Consider the following 23,099-nt stretch of genomic DNA (forward strand, 5'->3'; position numbering starts at 1 on the left):
AGGTCCTTAGGTAGAAACCAAATCAAGGAGCTACCACCTGGAGCCTTCACTAACAACTCCAAGTTGACTAGCCTGTATGTAAAACGTGTCACGCACATTTACCAAAGCCTGGTTACAAATTTTAATAGAGATCTTATTATCATAGCTATCAATCCCACTGCTTTCAGCCCGTATTTTGACCCAGTTCAAGGTAATAGTATCAATCCAGGAGAATGTAACTAATAAACTGTTCATATAATAAAACTCAACTCTCCCGCCACCAAGCCTAATAAGTCTCGTAGCCCTTAAGTATTTACTTAGCATAAAACCGATTACTACGCAACAACAATTTATGGCTTGAACCATTTTAGCTATTACAAGTCAAGCTTTAGAAGAAACTGGTTTAAAAAATCACATGTTGAATCGTCATACTTTACTCTATATTTCATGAGTAACCGAGGGCTGACTTTCTCAGTATTTTCAACACAATTTGACTCTGATAGCCGAGGGAAACTTGCGAGCCACACATTGAAAACGAGCCCCACGTTGAAAACGAAGTACAGTTGAGAGGGCTTTTCTTTCTAGTGGAGGGGTCTCATAAAATTTTGTAATTAGGTAAATTTCATTTGATCGTTGTCATTGGATCAAATAAAAATTTATTACCATCAGGTGAGCAAAATTTTAGCAAGTGCAGAGAATAAGCCTGAAAACCCTCTAAATTTTGCCTCGTTCCAAATGTACCATTTGTTGAGAAATCCAAAAAGAAGCCTAGGGTTATTTTCTATTTCGAACGAAGTTTTCTTTTCTCAGCATTTTAGTGTGTTAAAAAATGTTATGAATTTACTCATTTGATATTGCAGTATTTGTGTTTATTAAGGGTCTTCAGAACACTTTAAAATGTTATCTTTTTTATTACTATGAGTCAATCAAAAAGAATTTGTCAAGAGGACACAATAACATAGACACACTTTCAGAATCGTAATTACATATTCAGGAGAGATCTTATTTAGTTATGTCCAATTCTTAGGTACGTATGACACTTTTTAGGTACTCATAACACTTTTTAAATGATATCTTTTCTTATTACTATAAAGCAATTAAAACAAAATGGTCAAAAGGACATAATAATACAGACACACTCTTGGAATCATAATTACCTATTTAGGAGAGATCTTTAATTTAGTTTTGTCAATTTCTTAGGGGCTTAGCTGTAAACCAAATCAAGGAGATACTACCTGGAGTCTTCACTAACAACTCCCAGTTGTCTCGCCTGTATGTAACACATGTAACGCACATTTACCAAAGCCTGGTTACAAATTTTAATAGAAATCTCATTATCATAGCTATCAATCCCACTGCTCTCAGTCCTTATTTTCACCCAGTTTAAGGTAGCGGTATGAATCCAAGAGAATATAACTGATAAACTGTTTACATCCTCTAGATAAGAAGGACATATTTAACTTCATCTCCAAATTACGGTTCTTTTTTCAATCGGAATCTGACTTCAGTCATTATTAATCCGAGTAAAACAGGTCAGAGGAACACCTTTCATAGGCCTTTTTCCTCTAACGTCTGCAGTGTGAAAGAGAATCGAGTTGGAAATCTTACATTCAGAAACTCAGCCATTTAAAAAGACAGTGCTAGAATAATAGTTCTCCAAACTCCAGCTCCATCTAAAAATCAGCTGCTTTAAAGGAATTAAAAAAAAAGTTTAATGACGTTTAAATTTACTGCACTACTCTTTTGTCAAAAGGCTGATAGTTTCGAAAGAAACTGTTTGGCGCTGCGTCGGTGGAAGTAACGAAATAATTTGGATATATCAACAAAGTTGAAATGGTAAATTGGACACCGTAACGATTACAAAAGCTGACGTTTCGAGCGTTAGCCCTTCGTCGGAGCGAATAGAGGAATTGTGGGTTGTATGTGCTTTTAAAGGCAGAAAATGGACCTACGTTATTGAACTCTTTTGTCAGTTCCGAACCAGGGGATAACTCTTTTCCCCTAGTTGCTGGTTTTGCACGTTTCCTGCGTAAAAGTAAATAGACTTTAACCCTCCTGCCCCGATGACTATTTACACTTGTTGGACACTCTGTAGCCATTAAATATTTACTTGGCATAAAAACCGATTACGAAGCACCAACATTTCATGATTTGAATCGTTTCAGCTGATACAAATCAAGCTTTAGATATAAATGGTGTACAATATCACGTGTTCAATCGTCTAACTTTATTCCAGAGGGTCACAAGAGATATGTCGATTTGAACAATTACGTTAGTAGCTATCGTCCACGTGCAGAAAATGGTTGGCAAACTATACAAAAACATTGAATGGCTCTCGAAATATGTCAGGTGTCCAAAACATTTTACGGAAATTATTTCAATATATAAACTTACGTTTGCCAGAAGAAAATGACACGAAAAAATATACGATGTGTAAAGTGTTTCACCTAAATCCAGGATATGTCCTCCATCAACAGATTTAAGGAACATGATAGAGGTGATATCACGGCAATTATCAGCCACTTACCATAATAAAATAAAGAATAACTTTCAAAAATAATCGAATTGGAAGTCTTACATTCAGAAACTCAGCCATTCCAAAAGATAGTGCCAGAATAATAGTTCTCCAAACTCCAGCTCCATCTAGAAATCAGCTGCTTTAATATTTACTCGGCATAAAAACCGATTACGACGCAACAATATTTCATGACTTGAGCCATTCTAGCAAATACAAATCAAGCTTTAGACACAACTGGTTTACAACATCATGTGTTTAATCCTCTTACTTTATTAAAAAAGATCATAAGAGATAAGTTGATGTGAATAATCACGTTAGTAGTTATCGTCCACCTATAGAAAATGCTATTGACTGAGTCTCTATTTCATGACTAACCGAGAGCACCTTCACAGTATTTTCAACACAAGTTGACTCTGATAGCCGAGAGAAACTTTAGATTTTCGAGTGCTTAGCAAACCATCCAAGAACATTGACTGGCTCTCGAAATATGTCGGGTGTCCCAAACATTTAACAGAAAATATTGCAAAATTTAAATTTACGTCGGCGAGAAGAAAATGGCAAAACAAAAATATACGACTAGCTCCCGCTATTTGCGGGCGTGAACGGTCTTTATGAACATGAAAGTTTGCTTGACAACCGACTAATGTTGATATGTTGGAAAACGTGAAGATTAGATTAATAATAATTAGATTAATAATAATAATTAAGTAGATGTCAGTACAACTTATGAAGTTTAAAGGTCTAATAAAGGTAATCCAGTTAACCTAAATACAGGATATGTCCTCTATCAAAACACTTAAACAACCTGATAAAGGAGCTATTACAGCAATTATCAGTCACTTCTTATAGTTACACGAAGAATAGCTTTTATTCGGCTTGAAAGAAATTCCCTGATATTTGTCCATTATCTAAAGCCAGGATATGCTTCAGGCTTGAAAGAAACTCGAACCCGTGCCTCCCACATACTAATTCAGCCCTACTCCCAAGTGAGCTACAAAGCCACATGTTGGATGCGAGATATAGTTGAGAGGACGCTTCTTTCTAGTGGAGGGGACTCATATAATTTGCAATTAGGTAAATTTCATTTTATCGGCGGCATTGACAATGAGATGAAGCCTGTTATGTATGTTACACATGTTTGTTAAATATATAAATATTACTGCGGAGTTTGAACGTTAGTCTCTATTGTCGGTATCGGATTTTTTTCGCAGATAATGTGAGTACCTTTGGAAGTGTTTAGTAACAGCGTCAAAATTATTCAGTTGCTATTTAATGTGAGATGATAAATAACCATCAAAGTGCAGAGTCCCGAGTTTTTTTTATAAAAAAGTCACATTTTGACAACGATTGGAAGTAAAAAGTTACATCCTTTCCAAATGGAGTACAGTTGCGATACCTCCAGCTCAAGTTTTCCAGCCCTATTCTAGGAAGAGAGTTTGATAGAGTGTTAATCGCTGGAACTCCGATCCCCTTTCCTAGTACACAGATGGACAAAAATCATGATTTCTCAGGAAGAGAGCCAAGTTATGTCCATCAGCGCACGGGGCTTCTAGCTGATTTAGTACGTGTCAAAGTTACAGTTGGTGGTCAGAGTTTGTCACTTAGGAAATTACCACGGGAAACAATGGCGGATGTGAAGCGCGATAAGTAGAACATTTTTCTTTCCAGATTTTAGAGGAAAAGCATTTTTTTAAAAGCCAGAGGAAACAGCTCTGATAGATTTTACAAGGACAGAAGATGTCTTACAGCAGCGGAGCGTTCGTCAGTAAGCATAAATGAAATACTGGAGAATATGGAATTGCAAGCATTTATTTATGCTCCCGCGGAGAATGCTCTTCAGGAACGGTTTCTTTGGGCCATGAGACGTTGCTACATGTAACATCGATTTTCGGCTATCTCTTCGTAGAACAGATCAAAGAACATTTCTTGAATTCTGGGCTAGAATTCCATCCTTATTCTCCCAACATCTGGGACGTGGAACGAATTTAAAAAAGAGATTGACTTAAGGAGATCCTGACATTAACAGGCTGGACTGATTTTCCAAACCACATGACATCGACTGTCCCTAGGCTAAGAGTTTACAAGACAAGTGGGTTGCTGATGACAAGATGGTGAAAGCTGTCAGCAACTTAGCGGGTAGGACGACCTTGATGGAGCAAATAGCAAAGAAAATTATTCAAGCTAAGAAACCCCTCAGGTTGTGAAATGAGTAACCAACCCATAATTAATAAACCTCATTATTAAACGTTCTCAAAAATGTACCAATGTCAACGTGAATATCACGTCCCTTAACACACTCTAACGTCATTCGAGCTGTAAAACTTCAATCTCTCACGCACGATTTTTTTAAAAAACTGAAAACATAAAATCGAAGCATTGTTTCTTTATCTTACTAATTCATTAACGTATCTACATTGCTCATGTCCACATCTTCTTGAGAGTGCCTCCTCCTGATACTCCCAGGCCTTGTCATATTTACCAAGTGATCTGCACAATGTTCTTAGGTTTCCGTCTCTTGTTGCTTCTCCTCCTTTATCGCTTATAGTTTAGACGAAATACGAACACATAGTATGTTCAGGAGAGGGTTGTTCACTGGTTGAAACAGTTCGTGTGGAGTTGTGATTTGTTGGGTTGTGGTTTTTTTGAGGCGTTCCCCAAACTTGCCCAAGAAGGAGTTTAACATCAATGAAGCCACCGTTTTACGACCTGGGTTCTTCTGAATCTGCTCAGAAACTAACTTCTCCCGCTCCTTATACTCTCCCGCTCCTTATACTCTCGCACATACCGGGCCTTCAGTTCTCGCATTATCACCCACGATGGTCAACGGCTGGCCTCTTGATTACTTATCGGCCAAGTGTTGACACAATTGGCAAAACGTCTCTTGGCTTTTTGTTCTTTGGGAAAGTTCTCAAAGTTCTCCTATGGTGCGATTGGGATGTTCACAGACTTGACCGCGATCTGGAAAGCACCTAGGACATCCCTGCCAAACGCAACCATAAAACTCGCGAATGGTACTTGTACAAGTATCATATCTATCGATGTAAATAACGAGTTGAACTCAAGTTTTATTCAGAAAATGTTATGCCATTCCTCCCCCCTTTTACAGGAAGTCAATTACCATAACTTATCAAGTGCTTCTCAATAGAGATAATGGCGTAATCTATCATTGTTGTAAGCTTTTTAGTGGAATTGCTGAACTGCAGAAACTCGGCCATTCGAAAAGATAACTTAAGAGCTCCACTCCTAAGAACTCCAGGTCCTGCCATTTCTAGTTTTATTTTTTTTCTGACCAAATTGAAAAATGATGCTCAAAAGAACACAGGGACATAAACCACACTCTGAGAATTATGATTACCCTTTCAGCTTTGCCAATTTCGTTACTTGTATAGAAACCAAATCAAGGAGTTACCACCTGGAGTTTTCAATGACAGCTCCGAGTAGACTCACCTGTACATAACGCACTCAGCCGTCAATATCTGATAGGTTTTCCCAGATATGACCATACAATCTCCTTATTCATAATAGTAGAAGAACCAAGTGGAGTCCAATTCGGTCTGTAATCATAGAAGAGATTAGCAATATAGGACAACCGCGAAGCAAGAAGTCCTGTTACCAATTGATCAAAACTATGAAAAAATTGGAGAAAGTGAATAGGCATCGCTTTTCGATTTTCATATAAAAACAACAATTAACTCGGCGAAGTCCACGACAACAGCTTATCTTTTTTTTGTGCTTAAGAAATTGCTGGCTACCAGCAGCCGCGCTAAGTTACTCGGAAGCTTAACTTAGCGCTATTTAATTAGCGCTATTTAACTTTGATAATGAAAGTATGCTATGGTCTCTTTAAATCTCATCAGGGTTAAAATAAACTTAAGTTTAATAACCCAGAAAAGACGTAAGATTGAGGATATATCCTTTTCGTAGTAACTTGGGCGACAACCAAACAGAAGAGCTATCACCTGAAGTAAGCCATTCGAAAAGACATTGCAAAACTCAAAATTTTCTCTGACCAGACAGAAACTGGGACAAGAAAATTACATGGACCATAAAATTGATGTTTAACCTAAATTTAGGATATATTCTCCATCTACCGTGAGACTTGAGAGAATTTGATGAAGGCGTTACCACCTGAATTATTCCAAAATACGTATTTCAACAATATCAACAATTGCTTCCGTTTGCCTCGAAGAAATGCGCCGATATTTGTCCGTTATCTGTTCTGCAAAATGAACAGAGAGCGAGGCTCGAGGGGAAACTGTGAGCTTCAAGTAACAACTTATGTTAAAAAAAATGATAAAAGGAGAAACACTCAGGCTTATTGTTAGGTCAAACGGGAATATTGTGTTCATCCTCTTTCAAATATTTAATTAAGTGCGTTTAATAAGTCATTTAGAAACTTATTGACGAAAACGAAAGATAATTTAAGAGCATTTAAGCTCAGGGGTCTTCGAAAGCGATAATACGCGATTAAAAGATAGTGGAATGATTTTTAGAGGGTGTGAGTTAATCAGATGTGAGTATCTTATTTCATTAGTTACAGGTGACTTGAATAAGATTTCTTAACTATCACTGGTGATCAATTCCGCCCTCTTAGGGCACCTAATTTATTTGCGTTTGCAAACACATTTTCATGACTGGTAACAATAAAGTAATGTTGGAAAAAGTTTTCACTAATAACACAATCAACAAAATGCGTTGCGATTTGTTTGGTTCATCCATCACGCTGCAAGAGTTGCAAGTAAAAAAAAAAATATCCATTGTCTGTTTCATGACACATTTTTCAGCGACTAATACAGATGCTATCACACGCTTGATTGGCAGGATTCGAATCTCATTGTTATCAATCCCACTACTTCAAAAAAAAAGGGGTTTGGAGGAACACAATTTCCGTTATATCAATCAAGTATATTCAACCCATATGACTTCAAAAAAAAAGGGGTTTGGAGGAACACAATTTCCGTTATATCAATCAAGTATATTCAACCCATATGATCACCCAGTCCAAGGTGATAATATCAGTCCCAATAAATATTAAAAAAAAAATTGTTGAGAACAATAAATTGACCTTAATCTTAAAATCACGACTTTGTATTTTACCAATCGTAACTAGTCCCACTAGGTTTCAGAACAAGTTAGTGGATCACCTTTCATGTCGTTTTTCCTTAACAAAAGCAATCACAATAAAAAATAGTCGATTTCTTGGCATACAAGGCATGCGCATGCTGTACTGAAGGAAATGGGTCATTGGAAAAACTGATTTAATAATTGTTCTTTCGAGCTGGGAGGGACTTCATAAAACGTTTTAAATGATGATAAGAGTACTACAGTACTCTCTTCTCAATCCGAGACCAGTAGTAATTGTTTTTCACAATTCCTTGTTTTGCTCTTGTCCCTTGCGAAAGTAGATAAATCTCAGCCATCCCGCCCCACCTCGCCCCAGTCGCCCCTATGTATTTTCTTAGGACACTCCATAGTCCTTTAGTAATATCTGAGTGAGACAGAAGCCGATGACGATGTGATTATAATTAATGACCTAAATTATTAGAGCTAGTACAAATCAAGCCTTAGACATAACTGGTTTACAACATCACGCACAACATATCATAGACCATATCTTTCTAAACGTATCAAACGTGCATATATTTTCCGAAGTTTTAAGAAACGCTCAGCCAAACATCTTTGGCAGAGTAAAAGATAAGCCATCCTAAGGAGGATTAATGCATCTTCCCTTTTTATCCAGAGGGAAAAGCTAAGCAACGATATAAGGGGACTTCACGACACTTTTAAAATGGTATTTTAAACTCATTCCTAGTTTAGTTTATCTAACCCAATTAAAACAAAAAAATGTTGAAAAGGACAGACAACATAGACTCACTCTAAGACCGCCTTTCTTGACATGTCAGTTACGAAGGAACCAGAGAGACGCCTGAACACCATGCAATGTCTACAGAATACCAAATCACACTGACTAGTACTTTGCGTATGATTCACACCACGCTTGATCAGTGGAGCCCGGTATTGACTGACCGGGCGAAGTGCCTTGTGTAAAAACCGTCAGTCATCTCCGAGGAAAAGGAACATTTGTCATCAGTTCTTGTTTCCAACAGCTATCCCTCCTCCTTTGTACAGAAGGTCGCGACAAGAAAAAAATAAAATAAAAAAGTAAAAAATAAAATAAAAAAATAATAATAATGACAAAATTCTCCCGTTAGCAGAGAGCCCGTAAGTTTATGTAACCCAATTTGAACAAACAAAAAAGAAAATTTCAAAATGGCAAATAACATAGACTCACTGTAGGAATCATGATTATCCACTAAGGAGCAATCTTAGGTTCAGTTTTGTTTTAAATGTATCAAGCGTGCAGATATTTTCCGTAGTTTCAAGAAATGCTCGTCCGAAATCTTTGGCAGAGTAAAAGATAATCCATCCTATGAAGGAAAAATGCAACATCCCCTTTTCTCCAGAGGGAAAAGCGAAGCAACAGCATGAGGGGAATTCACAACACTTTTTAAATGGTATTTTAAACCAGTTCAACTTTAGTTTATCTCACCCAATTTAAACAAAAAAATGGTCAGAGGAACAATTAACAGACTCTAAGATTGTCTTTCTTGACACGTCAGTTACGAAGGAACCAGAGAGGCCCCTGAACACCATGCAGTGTCTACAGAACACCTACTCACACTGATCGGTACTTAGCATACGATTCACACCACCCTTGATCAGTGGAAAGCGGTATTGCATAACCGGGCGAAGCGCCTTTGACAAAACCGTCAGTCATCTCCGAGAGAAAGAAACATTTATCATCAGTTCTTGTTTCCAACGGTTATCCCTCCTCCTTTGTACAGAGGGCCACGATGAGCAGAGAGCCCGTTAGTTTATCTAACCCAATTTAAACTGCGGAGTTTCGACCCTAGCCTCTTGTTTCGTTATAGGATTTTTTACACAGAAAATCGGGGTACCTTTCGGGTGTTTAATGACAGCACCAAAATTATCCAAATGCTAGATAACAATTACTTTGCGTTGAAACGCATTTTCCTACGTTTTACCATTTACATGTATTGCTGATGGGTTAAGGTATGAAAAATACCATGTATTCTGCCATTCACAGCCGTTTTGTGCATTCTAACGTTATGTTCACTGGAGTTAACCAGAAAGCATGCATTTTCCGGTGTTTTCTGCAACGGTGAATTCGTGCAAGGCATGCATTTTCCCGCGTTTACCGCCGCTCAGTTAATCGCTGTTCTACCCAATAAGGGCAAGTGACCCAACTGCCTGAACCACCAAAATCACCCGATAAGCTCAATTTCCTCAAATGGTCCAAACGGCTCAAATGACTGAATTGCCCCAAATGACCCAATCGGGGTCAGTCTTCTAAATACTAGGCAAGATATCCACTGGCGTTTTCATGGAGCAGGATTAAGGGCAGGAAATAATTATCACAATCGACGAACATCTTGTTTTCAGGGCGCTGACCGTCATTATTTCCCTCAAAAAACTCTAAAAATGCATTGCTCGGACGCGTTCGAAAACAGCTGAGAAACGTTCCGGAAAACGAACTATTCATTGGCGTTTCTATGAGGCGAGAAAACAATCGACGAACATCGTGTGTTCTTGCCGTTCATCATAAGTAATTCTGCGTGAAAACTGTTGCAAGATGCAGCGCTCGTGCGCTCATGAATACTGCAGAAAATCGAACAGGAAAACAGTGCAAGCTGTTCACGAGCGTTTCAATACGGCAGGAAAACAATAGACGAAGAACACGTCTTCATGGCCTAATCACGGTTGTTAGTAATTCTGTGAGAAAACACTTGGCAAATGCAGCGTTCGCACCCTTAAGAAAACTATAGAAAAACGTTCAGGAAGACAAGCCATACACTCGCGTTTTTGTGGAGCAGGGAAACAATCGACAAACATCATGTTTTCATGGCATTCACCATAAGTTATTCTGTGAGAAAACGCTTGGCAAGTGCTGAGTCCGTGTGCCTGGGAAAAATATAGAAAAATGTTCAGGAAAACAAGCTATACACTAGTATTCTCGTGGAGCAGGAAAACAATCAACAAACATCATCAAAGGTTGTGAATATATGAAAGTCATATATTTGAACTGTGGTCAAAGAACGAGTATGAGAGCGATCTTTGCAGTAACGAACACCACTTAAGCAGTTGATTAAGCACTTCATGGGTTTATTACGAACCAACCTAATGACCAGCTCCCAGTTGGCTTGTTAGCCCAGCTGGTGTAGCACTGCACCAGTATCGTAGAGGTTATGGGTTCGTACCCTATAGAGGTCAGAATATTTTACAGCCCTCATTTTCACTACTGCTTCAGTAGTGTTCGTTACTGCGAAGATCGTTCTTATACCCGTTCTTTAACCGCAGTTCAAATATATGACTTTCGTATTTTCAGAAACGTTGATTCATCAATTTGCGACGGGTTTATTACGAACCAAACTAATGACCAGCTCCTAGTTGGCTTGTGAGCTTAGCTGGTAGAGCACTGCACCTGTATCGCAGAGATCATGGATTCGAATCCCGTACAGGCCTGAATTTATTTCAGGCCTCATTTTCACTACCGCTTAGGAGTGAGTGTCCACAAAAATAAAAAATTGAGCGGCAAATTTAAAAATTTCAGAATCGCCCAAACTTTGGCTATTAGTAGTCCTTATTGAAATATCTATCGCTATGGGGTTGATTTGTCAAATGGTGTTTTCTTTCGGCAGAAAACGGATGATACCCAATTTCAGGGCCAAGTATTGCAAAATTAGGCTGAAAAATTAGCCATCTTGAAGCTGATGGCTTGCCGTAACTATAAATCCAGAGGACATCCACTTGGAATCAGATTATTTTGCAATGTTTGCAGGTTTTATATTATAATTCCTATGACATTTGAAAAACAATAAGGTATTGAGTGAGACCTGAAAGGAAGCCCTCTGTTTTTCCATGGAAATAACTAGTAAACTTCAAAAAATAATTTACCCTACTTTCTTTATCACAAATCAAATGAAAATTTTTATTTGGAATGCAGAAGAGATGGGATGTAAGCTGATAAAATTTTTTTTCTGGGGAATTTAGGCTGTGCTAGGTGAAAGTGTACTCAAAATTGCAATTTTTCGGGAAATCAAACAAGAGAGTGCGTGACAGACCGTGATAGACAGCTCTCTCATTCCAGCCCAAAGCCCAAAACTGGAAAAAAATATATCTTCTTGTTGTTGCGAAGTTTTGTTATTTATTACTTTCTTGAGAAAATACAGCAGCTAATGGAATGCTTGTTTTATCACTAACTTGTACAATATTTTAATGTGAACAGTGCATAATTATGCAGCACATTTACAGTACTTTCTCAGGTGAATGATGCTGTTTTACCGGTACAAGAGTTAATTAATTGCTACCATTTCCACTTTTAGAGCAGCCGACAGCTGGAGATAGTTTATATTTTAAAGAATCAAGATTTCATCACTGATCACAAGGGGCCATGCAATTGTTGATCTGAAAGCCTTGAAATGAACTATTTATCATTGTTGTTATGGTTGCTAATCATAAACAAGTTGTGAACCAATTCAATTATAGGGAAATTTTCCCACGGCCTGTCGCACGTTATACAACTCAGCAATGGCGTTCCCATGCTCCTTTCAGAGAATAACTGGAAAAGACTGCTCGTTTGATAGGTTAGGTAAAAGCAAGGGCCTTGAAATCGTTACTTTACACAATTGCTCAAAGGATATTTCGAGTCATTGTTCTCACTGGTCATTTTCTGGAGTGAAAACTGAAAGTGAAATTATACTTGCTAGAGTGGGTATTTTCCGCGAGGACTAGACGCAGAGCTTAGACACAATCTGCCCTCACCACCGGCGTAAAATCGGACCTGGGTGGCGGCGAAACACTTCCACGTGCTGTGTGCCACAAATCTTATCCCAACATGGAGAAAATAGAAAAGCGGATCGAGGAGTTTCGAAAATGGTGATTTAATTCTCAGGTTCATGTTTTCAAAAGCTCCGCTGTCCCTGACCACTGTAGAGCATACGCTCTGAGTGATCCTGACGACCCAAATTATTCTTTGACTTGCGGCCACGCCCATTGTGACAGCTGTGACCGCTGCTTGCTTGTCTCGTCTGTAATGAGGGAGATTGAGGAAGGCTTAGAAACGGTTGAATGCTCGGACAATGAAAGAGAAGAACTGTCTTTTTTTTATTTCCCAGCCCAAACAGAGCATTGAATGCCAAAAAGCCCATTTATTACGGTCTATAAATCAGGATGAATGCAGACTTGACATCATGAGCGGCCTCAGCGCCCCACCCATTTTTCTAGTACTTGACTGGGTGATAATATAACTTCCACGTAAGTTCTGGGAAAGCCAGTTGGATTGGTTTGGTAAAAAAGGTATATCGTGGCATATAGCAGTGTCGATTAAATGCAAAAGCGGAGAAATGGAGATGATGACATTCGTTCATGTGCTTGAGAGTGCTACCACCCAAGACAGTAGCTCGGTGTCAGCCATGCTTGATGACGTCTTCATTCAACTGAATACTATTATGCCAGAACTACAGACCATCTATATTCGAGGCAACAACGCTGGATGTTATCATTGTGCGCAGACTCTGATTACAGCTCCTCAGATTGCGAAACCTCATGACCTTCAGATCTCTCGGATTGACTTTTGTGAGCCACAGGGAGTCGAGGAAAGGGCGCTTGCGATCACAAGGCAGCCACTATAAAGTCACACATGGCGAAATATCTGAATTCTTGACACGACATTGGGATTACTGCACTGATGAAAGAAGCTATGGAGTCTTCAAGGGGTGAGCGCGGCGTAATTGTGAAAGTGTGCAGTCCTCCCGATGCTCCATCCATCAAGAGTTTCAAGTGGGAGAAAGTGAGTTTTGTCAGAAGCCTTTGCTACGGCCAGGAAGGGATAAGAACGTGAAGAGCCTACGACACTGGCCCTGGAAAAAGTATTCCCTGATCAAACTGCAATGTCCCTGAACAATAGGAACTTCCGACGATGGAGATCAGGCCCTCGAACAGCGAGACTATCACAACCTTTGTTCCAGTAGTACCCAGACAAATAGGTGGCCGGACCCCCGCAATTGATATAGAAGGCAACTCCGATTGCGTAGATGAGTCTTCAGATGAGTCAGGCGTTGATGTTGATGTTGCTAACAATTGTTCATTATTTACAGGCGTAGAAGAGGGATGTGTGAAGACGTTTATACGGCATTCATCGCTGGTTCAACACTTGGGCTACGGAAAGCACAAGCGTGTTCTAGAGTATGAAACGCTCTTTGACAGGGCCATGATAGAATACGCGACTAATCTGGATTGTGGCGCGAGTAAATGCTCGACGGTCCTAGAAGGTAGTAAACCATCACTACCAACTGTGCCCACTACTCTTCCGATGGGATGGACACTGAAATCGACACAGTCCCGTAGTACAAAGGTTACTGACAATCAAAAGCAGTACCTTAATTCCAAGTTTCAAATTGGAGAGAGACAGGGAAGACGGCCGAACCGACTGATGAAGTCTCTAAAGCCATGAGGACTGCAAAAGATAGCAACGGGGAGAGACTATTTAGCTATGGGAATTTTCTCACAAACCAGAAAACTAGCATTTAATTTTCTTGCCTTGCTTCTAAGCGAAGTGTAGAGGTAGATCAGCCTGATAGTGAGAACGAGACTCCGAGAATAGACTTTCAGAGTGTACTTAGTGACAAGGTTTTGTCTGAAGTCAGCATTCAGCATTCAACATTCCCATTTAATTATATATGACTCCTACAACATCTGTGAGTTAGTGTTGAACTCTTAACTTGGCTCCTTTTCTGTACCTATGTTACGGGGTATCTGCGAATCCTTTGGTTCTGACATATCGGAAACAACAGTTCGAAGGAAAAAGCCATTTGTAACCTTGCTCTCAAACCTGGTACAAGGCTGTACCTGTAACTGTGCGAAGCGCTCATAACTGTATTCGGTACACATTATTACTACCTGGCAGCTCGATCTGGCCATCGTATCTGGCCACCAAAATTATTCTCGTCACTATTTGGCAAAACACCGTATTATTTGATAAATAAACCTTGTTTACAGATGAATACTATTATAAGGACGACTAATCGCCGGAGTTTGAACAATTTCGAGTTTTCGCATTTAAATTTTGCCCCTAATTTACGATTTCCTTTGATCCTTGGAGACATTTGCTCTTAGTTTGTTGTAAAATTGAGAAGTATCTGTTCTGTAAGATATACTTTGGTATCAAGTATCTAAGTTAGTTGTTGCGAAAAATTTTTATGAATCGTTTGTAGAAGGCTCGTGAGCGAATTAAAAACCCAGTGGCGTATGAACAAACCCACTTGAAAGCCAATTCACTGCAGGAAAAACTAAACCAGTCAACCTCGGGCTTGAAAATGCTGCCCGAGTCCTGGGACCTCGGGAAGTATTTTCAAGCCCGAGGTTGACCAGCTTACAGTTTTTCACTATATGGACTTCCCAGCCGGCAAACCTCACGAGCACGTTAATCTCTACATGTTAAAGATAAAGATAAAACAAGAATAAAGATAAAAACGTTAACAAAAAAATTAATATATGTATATAGCACGACTCAGCTACCACAGGAGTGACCACTATGTTTTCAATGAGCTTTTTCATTGAGTATGGGCGGAAATGATAGATCTGTCTGTCACGGTCGGTCGCAAAATCTCTTGTTTGATTTCGCGAATATGTTTAAGCGCTCTCTCATTGACTACAGCCTTATTTCCCCAGAACAATAGCCATATGAGTTAAAAGCCCATTTGCAAAGGGGTCTCACCTCTAAGTTTCGTTTAATTTGTGATAAAGGTAGTAGGGTAAATCGTTTTTTCAAGCTAGGTAGGGATGTCCATAAAGAAACATGGGGGGATCTTTCAAATCTCGCACAATGTCAGATCTATTTTCAAATGTCAGAAATTGCAGTGAAAAACCTAGAAAAGTTGTAAAATAGGCTGATTGCATGTGAATATCTTCGGGCTCTTTATTTAAGGTGTAAGGTTTTCTTGAAAATTGCTGATTTCCAAGCCTAATTTGCTTACATCTGGCCCTGAAATCTAGTATCGCCATTTTCCGCCAAAACAAAAATCTATTCGAGAAATGAACCACATAGCGATGAATAGTTCAATATGAACTAGAATCGCATCATTGAGTAAAATTTCGCATTCTTATTGGTTAACGTAGCGAGGTATTTAGCGTGGATTTGCGGGCTGAAAACGAGGCTAAGTGAAATTGTTTCGCATCTACGTCACTAAGCACGACAACTATCGTCAAATTGTTACAAAGCTTGGTTTCTAAGTCAATTTAAAATGTTTTCAAAACCATTTCACCTTCTAAAGAGCAAAATCAAAACGAGCGTTTTCAAAGCGAGACTGACGTTCTTCCTTGTTTTGAACTGAACTTCAAATTCTTGGAGAGGCATGAAAACCTCTTTCGCTCGCGACAACCCGAAAGCGAGAAAATCCTGTGAACACGGCCTAGAAAAAAGAATCTCCGAGGTAACAGGTTACGCCAACCCGGGTTCAATATCCATCTGCAGCCATAATCTTTTAGGAAAACAACAAAGGATGTAAAGCAAGTTGGCTGGGTTTTCAGTCGTACTACTACGACTGTCACAGCTGCCAACGCCAGCGACGGTCTACGCACTAAAGCTTTGCGAGAAATATATGCCAACAGCTTTGCACTTCCATCAGTAGTTGGCAATAACACAACATCAATAAATGACGGCATTGATGATCTAGCAGCAAGAGTTCTTGGTGGATTGTTCACCAACGTATCTTTCAACAACTCTTCAGTGAATATTTCCATCAACTTTCAGTCGAATGCTCATCCCAACGATTCGGCTAATGGCAGTCGCCTGTAGTGAATTTCTACAAATAAAAAGATTAAAGTTTTTGGACTTTTCATGGAACACTTCTTTGTTTTTAAAGGAATAAAGTATCGTTCAATACACGTATTTACACTTCAAGCTACTTTCCTTATATTAATCGCGATGTTATTGCACTTGAAATCAGTGCTTTCGCTTGCACAGTTCGTTTCTCTCAGTTTGCCACCAAAGAGGTAAAAGGTGTAGATTATTTTCCCTTCTCGAGCAAATTATTTGGAATTTTGAAAAAATATGTTAACGATAAACGGCTTGTAAATCCAGTGAAATACCACTATTATCCTTAAATAGTGTGAAGCCTGTTTAAAAAGTTCGAAAATTAATGTAAAATCAAGCACGAGGTACAAATAAAATTGTCGAAGGTTCAAACGTGTTCGACTATTTAACCTTGCTTTCTATTTGCTAATATTATCGTAAAGGGGCAAAATTACTGAATTGTGATTGGTCAAGACAGAGGGCATTTTATCTTAATTTTTGTAATTGCCCCGGGTAAAATTACTTGAAAATGATTGGCTGAGAATCGCTTAGCAGCGGCTGCCAAGGTAAAGAAATTTCTGTTTGTTTTGTAACAATGGCGTCCCGTTTTGCGACAGATCAGTAACAAAACATTTTGCCCCTTATATTATAGATAAGTAATCACATGGTTCCTCGTAAAATTAAGGATTAACATCCGGCTTGTGTTTTTGGAAGTTGCAGAAATTGCCCTCGTCGCTGCGCGACTCTGGCAATTTCAGCAACTTCCGAAAACACGCGTGATATTAATCCTTAATTTTACCCGGCCCCATGAGATTACCTATACGAAGGACACTTCTGACAGTTGGCTTTGAAATGGCTTTCACGAGCGCGCCCTCGGGATAAAAACAACAATAATATTGCTGATTTAATTTATCGTTTTCTTATTTTCATTCAGTTATGCGATTCAAGGAAAATTTATTACCTGACTCGTGAATTCCACGTTAAATTGCACTGAAAAACCGATATCGCACTCATCGCCTCGCGATTCGTGCGATATTGGTTTTCGCGTGCAATTTAGTCAGCTAATAAATTTAGTCAGGTAATGAATTTTCCTATATTAGTGGCCGGAGTTTGAGCAAGTTTCGCTTTTCACATTTTTGCCGCTAGTTTCCGATTTTGTTTGATTCTTGCTGACACTCACTCTTAAGTCGTGTTTGTTACTGCGAAGATCGCTCGCATAGTCAACAAACATCCTGTTTTCATGGCATTCACCGTTGGTAATTCTGCGGTAAAACGCTTGGAAACTGAAATCCAGCTTTCGTGCGCTCGGGAAAACTATAGTAAAACGTTTAGGAAAACAAGCTATATACTAGCGTTTTCGTGGAGCAGGAAAACAATCACAAACAGTCATGTTTTCATGGCATTCAACATTAGTTATTCTGTGGGAAGACGTTTAGAAATGCAGCGTTCACCCGGAAGGGAAAAGTTGAGAAAAACATTAAGGAAAACAGCTATTCATTGGTATTTTCCTGGTGCTGAATAACATGCGATGAACAGCGTGCTATTCTTCAGTTTTACTGAGAGCGAACAATGAATTTGCCGTCCGTCTCCAGATATGTAAAAACGTTGGTATATTGTTAAATTTCTCATTCATTCACCATTTCGAACCTTGATAACCCCAGTGAACAACGCACATGAGCAAGCGTGGTTGTAAATCAATTTGCCAAACAATGCAGTTCTTGAATAAGTGCTTGTTCGTTTATTCAGACGAACTTTGTAAGCCAGAAGTTTTGGGTAAAGGTGTCCAGGCCTTCCAACCTTTCTTCAAGACTTTGCACTCGGTGAAAATCATAATCTTGGAACACGCTATCCAGCTCTAGTAAAAAGGAACTTTTTCGTCGCCTGCAGCCTTTCAATTTCAAAAACATGAACAGCCCACTTATCTTTGTACTGTGCACTTTTAGGCTTAGAAGGTTCAAACACAAAAACTTCCTTGTGGTAACTTTTAGAGTTCAAAACCGGGTAGACTTACCTATTGCTGCTTCTTCCGCTTCTCAAAATTGCAATGGAATAGGTCAATGGAAAGTGCAACTGGCTCTGAGTAAGATGAAAACACCTCTCATTTCATTGGCTAGCAAAATGGACATGTGTTAACGAAGCAAAAGAAAAATAAACCAAATATATGCGTGACTTTCCAGTTTTCTCGCGATCAAGAAAACCTGATAAAACCATTTCCCTTTTTTATGAAATGCTACCTCCAAAAACTTCGGTTCTAGTTCCCAAGCTCTTTTCTAAAGGACACAATAACACAGACTCAGTGTAGGAATCATGATTACCCGTTAAGTACATGTTAAATTTAATTTATTTCCATTTCTTAGGTATTTCTTATGACCTCAAAATCTCTTTATTAACAGTGCAATCTCATTAACTTCGGTTCTCAGCGCCTTCTTTGATTTCTTGCATCAGAAAGACTTTGTAAGGCTACAATTTTTGTTAAAGCTGAGTCTGAGGTGTTTAAGCTCAGGGGTCTTCGACAACCATAATATGCGATGGAAAGAGAGTGGCATGGTTGTAAGAGCGTGTGAGTTGAACAGAGGCAAATTTAAGTTTTATTAATCTTATTTATTCAACCCATATTATCACCCAGTCAAAGGTTATAGCATCAACCACAATACCTATAAACAATTGTTCAGCAGGAGGACAAATTTACTTAAGGTGATTCCCTTGTTTTGCACTGCGCAAACTTTTCTGCGCAGAACATTGCGACATCCAAAAAATTTATAAAGCAAGCGTCCAACTGCTTGCTTTATAAATTTCAAATTACAACTTTCCTCATCCTCTCCCCCATTTGTATTCTTTCTGTATTCACGCGCAGCGCGCGTGAGTTTAAAAATTAGCCAATCAGGTCAAAGAACTCTAACCTTGACTTTAAAAATTTACCTGGAGAATTTTTTTCGGGTATCCTTTGCTGTTTTATTTTACGGAGTTGTTTTGCTTTTTGAGTTTTCGTTCGAGGTAATTTGTTATCCCTCAGTTTGGAATTCCAAGAAGCCTCTCAAGTTTTATTTGATCCGAAAGTTGTGGTTGTTTTAACACATGTTTGTTAAATATATATTTCTGTGGAGTTTGGACTCTAGCCTTTGTTTTCGTAATTGGATTTTTTACTCAGACTAAAGAGGAGCACCTTTTGGAGTGTTCAATAATAGTACCAAAATGATCCAAGTGCTAGTTCACAATTATTTTGCGAGAGAAAGTCGAATGTGAGATGATAAATAACCAAAAAAGTGCACAGCCACGAGTTGTTTATGAATATCTCACATTTTGACAACGAACAGAAGTAAAAAGCTACTTCCTTCCAAATGGAGTACAGTTCCAATAGCCTCAGCTCAAGTTCTCCAGCCCTTTTCTAGTAAGAGTGTTTGATCTAGTGCTAACCGCTGGAGATCCCCTTTCCCAATGCACAGATAGAAAAAAACAAGACACCTGCTCTTCCCTTTACCTCTTTATGACCTATCACAGCCCTTTAGTACCTTTATGAAACACAGAACATTGATGGCAATACAAAGTGAGGCGAGTAAAAACCTGGCCCTACGAAAATTGGTTCTCAACATCTTGTACTGGTATCATACATCAGAAAGGCTAGTAAAAACCGTTACGATTGGCAAAATTGAATGTAAACGTATGGAAAGAGTCAATATAGTTTTGGCAACGATTATGTCCTTAAAAAAATTGCTACCTCATAAGCACCAGTGGGTTTCTGTTCAATGTTACCCTTCGACACTCACTATTTCAACCACAAACTGACTCTGAAACTAAATTCAAAATATCAACTTGGTACAGACCGTAAACTCAGGGTAACCTTCTTTTTGTAGGTACTTAGAGGACAATGAGATAGCAGAGCTACCAGCTGAAGTCTTCAATAACAACAGGAAGCTGACTAAATTGTAAGTAAAGTATTCATGTTCCTGCTAAGTGACTGGCTTTACGCTACTAGCCAAACTTATACTAAAATAGACTTTGTTGTTCATAGCGAGCTCGAGCAAAAGGGGATCTGGGGAATTTAAAAAAAATGGAAGCAGTAAACAAAGAATTAGCCATTGTTCCGTCGAGCAGAGGACCAAAGAGCCAATACAGAAAAAGAGCCGTATCAATAACACAATTTGATCTAAAATAATAAAAAAGCTACGTTAGTTCTCGGCCTCTTGCACTATTTACTTCAGGCAATGACAGTATGTTATGGACTCTTAAACTTTACCAGGTTATAAAAGACTGGGTCTTAACACAGATCGCACCTAAAAAGAAAAAAATGACAAGTGATAACAACCTTTTTTATTTTAATTTTTTGTCACCAGGTATTTACACGAGTGACTAGTACTATATAACATTTAAAAGAGGACAAAATAAGCTTTACATAAAACTGTTTGTTTCCTAAAATCCATGGATTTTAAATAATATGAAGGAAATGTCATAAAATTTGCTTAACTTATCAAAAAACTTGTGACTCTGAAACAGCCTAAGCCTGAATGGAGTGGAATTAGAACGTAACTTTTAAACAAAAAATATGCCTTATTTTATGGGCAAGATATCCAGAGAGTTTCGCTGAAAAAGAATAGAATGATACGGAATTAATAACCCATATAACTACCACTACATACAAATAATACATATGGACATTTTTTTTGCAATCAATGTACTTGCAGAAACTCACAGGACGAAAAACCTCGCGTTCGCCTTTCGGAAAACGAAGGTTGAATTCACGGAAAACGCGGCATTTTACTGACGTTTATCCGTGTTTTGCAAAGGGAAAATCCGATGTTTTCTGTGCGTTCTCGCATCAGTGAATCTAAGTATTCGTTACATTATTCGGTAGTTTTCCCCCGCGATAAATGTATGTAAAGGATTCATTTTCCGGCATTAAACCCTCGGTTAACGCAAGGCAAACAGCTTGTCTGCGTTTATTCATTGGCATTTTCTGAGCGAACAACAATGTATTTACAGGAGTTGACGGCTGAAAACACGCATTTTCCGGGAAGATTAAATGAGTGTAAATACGAAAAAACGTAGTGTTTTCCTGTGCTTGCCGTTCGTGTAACGCATAGAAAGTATCATACTTTCTTCTATTCGTAACACTTTTCCGCGATGATGAATTGGAGAAAATTCCTTGAAACTCATTTCCGGCGTTTTACCATTCATTGCTGTTCGGTTAACTTCTGGAAAGTAACATGTACTCTGCAGCAGTTTCTTCGCATTCCAATGTTGTGTTCGCTGGAGTTAAGCAGAAAGCACGCAATTTCTGGCGTTTTCTGCAACGGTGACTTCGTGCAAGATATGCATTTTCTCGCGTTTACCGTCGCTCGGTTGATCGTTGCTCGACCCAATCAGCGCAAGTGACCCAACTGCCTGAAAAGACCCAATCCACTTAAATGACCCAAACGGCTCACATGAGTGAGTTGCCTCAAATGACCCAGTCGTGGTAAATATTAGAGATATTAGACATAATATCCACTGGCGTTTTAATAGAGCAGGAGTTAATGATCATGATCGACGAACATCTTGTATTCATGGCGTTGACCGTCAGCATTTCTCGGATGAAACATTTAGAAATGCATCGTTCGGACGCGTAGGAAAACAGAAGGAAAACGTTCCGGAGAACGAACTATTCATTAGCGTTTCCTCGGAGCAAGGAAACAATCGACGAACATCGTGTTTTTTCGTTCAGTTTTAGTAATTCTGTGTGAAAACGCATGGAAAGTGTAGCACTCGTGCGCTCAAGGAAACTACAGAAAAGCTTATACGAAAATGATATAAGCTGTTCACGAGTGTTTCTATAAAGCAGGAAAACAATAGACGAACAACACGTCTTCATCACCTAATCAGGGTCGTTAGTAATTCTGTGATCACGAGAAAACGTTTGGCAAATGCAGCGTTCGCGCACTTGGGAAAACTATAGAAAAAAGTTCAGGAAAATGAGCAATACACTAGTGCTTTCGTGGAGCAGGAAAAATTTTTCAAAGCATTCAGTGTTGGTAATTCTGCGGTAAAACGCTTGGAAACTGAAATCCTGCTTTCGTGCGCACGGGAAAACTATAGTTAAACGTTCAGGAAATCAAGCTATACACTATAGTATTTTCGTGGAGCAGGAAAAGAATCAGAAACATCATGTTTTCATGGCATTCACCCTTAGTTATTCTGTGGGAAGACGCTTGGGAAACGCTGCGTTTGCGCGCATGGGAAAACTAAAGAAAAACATTCAGGGAAACAGACTATTTATGGGTATTTTCCTGGTGCTGGATAACATGCGATGAGCACCGTGCTTTTCTTGAGTTTTACTGAGAGTGAACAATGAAGTTGCAGTCCATTTCCAGATATAGGAATCGTGCATCGTTTGCTTAATAATCGCATCTGACAGTAAATGCTCTTACTATCATACTCTTAGTTTTAGTATTTCTTCGCATATGGTTTTTCAATTAAGCAATAAATGTCACCTATTTGAAGTATTCTCGGATTTCGGTTATTAGTGAACTTCATTTCCATTTAAAAACTGTGTTTACCAACGAAGGAATTCTTTTTTAATTCACTCTTCGACGAAGTTCAGCGCGGGCTTTTGGTATCGCGAGAGAGAGAGTTGACTAACGTTTGTTCTCTATGAGAATGCAAGTAAATACGTCAAATTCGGTTTGGGTTTAAATAGAATGAAGTTGAACTGAATACAACTGCAAACAAACAGCCAAATAGGTCAAAATACGACAA

General features: G+C 38.9%; 1 long non-coding RNA gene across 1 annotated transcript; it reads left to right on the top strand.

Moving 5' to 3' along the window:
- Nucleotides 1–1,213: 1,213 nt before the first annotated feature.
- On the top strand, nucleotides 1,214–20,613 carry LOC148743106 (uncharacterized). Its single transcript, XR_016002241.1, has 3 exons — nucleotides 1,214–1,251; nucleotides 20,222–20,293; nucleotides 20,380–20,613. It is a non-coding gene; the product is annotated as an uncharacterized LOC148743106 (long non-coding RNA).
- The last annotated feature ends 2,486 nt before the right edge of the window (nucleotides 20,614–23,099 follow it).

The sequence above is a fragment of the Stylophora pistillata genome, chromosome 1 (genome assembly GCF_964205215.1).
Source record: "Stylophora pistillata chromosome 1, jaStyPist1.2, whole genome shotgun sequence".
Classification (NCBI taxonomy): Eukaryota; Metazoa; Cnidaria; class Anthozoa; order Scleractinia; family Pocilloporidae; genus Stylophora; species Stylophora pistillata.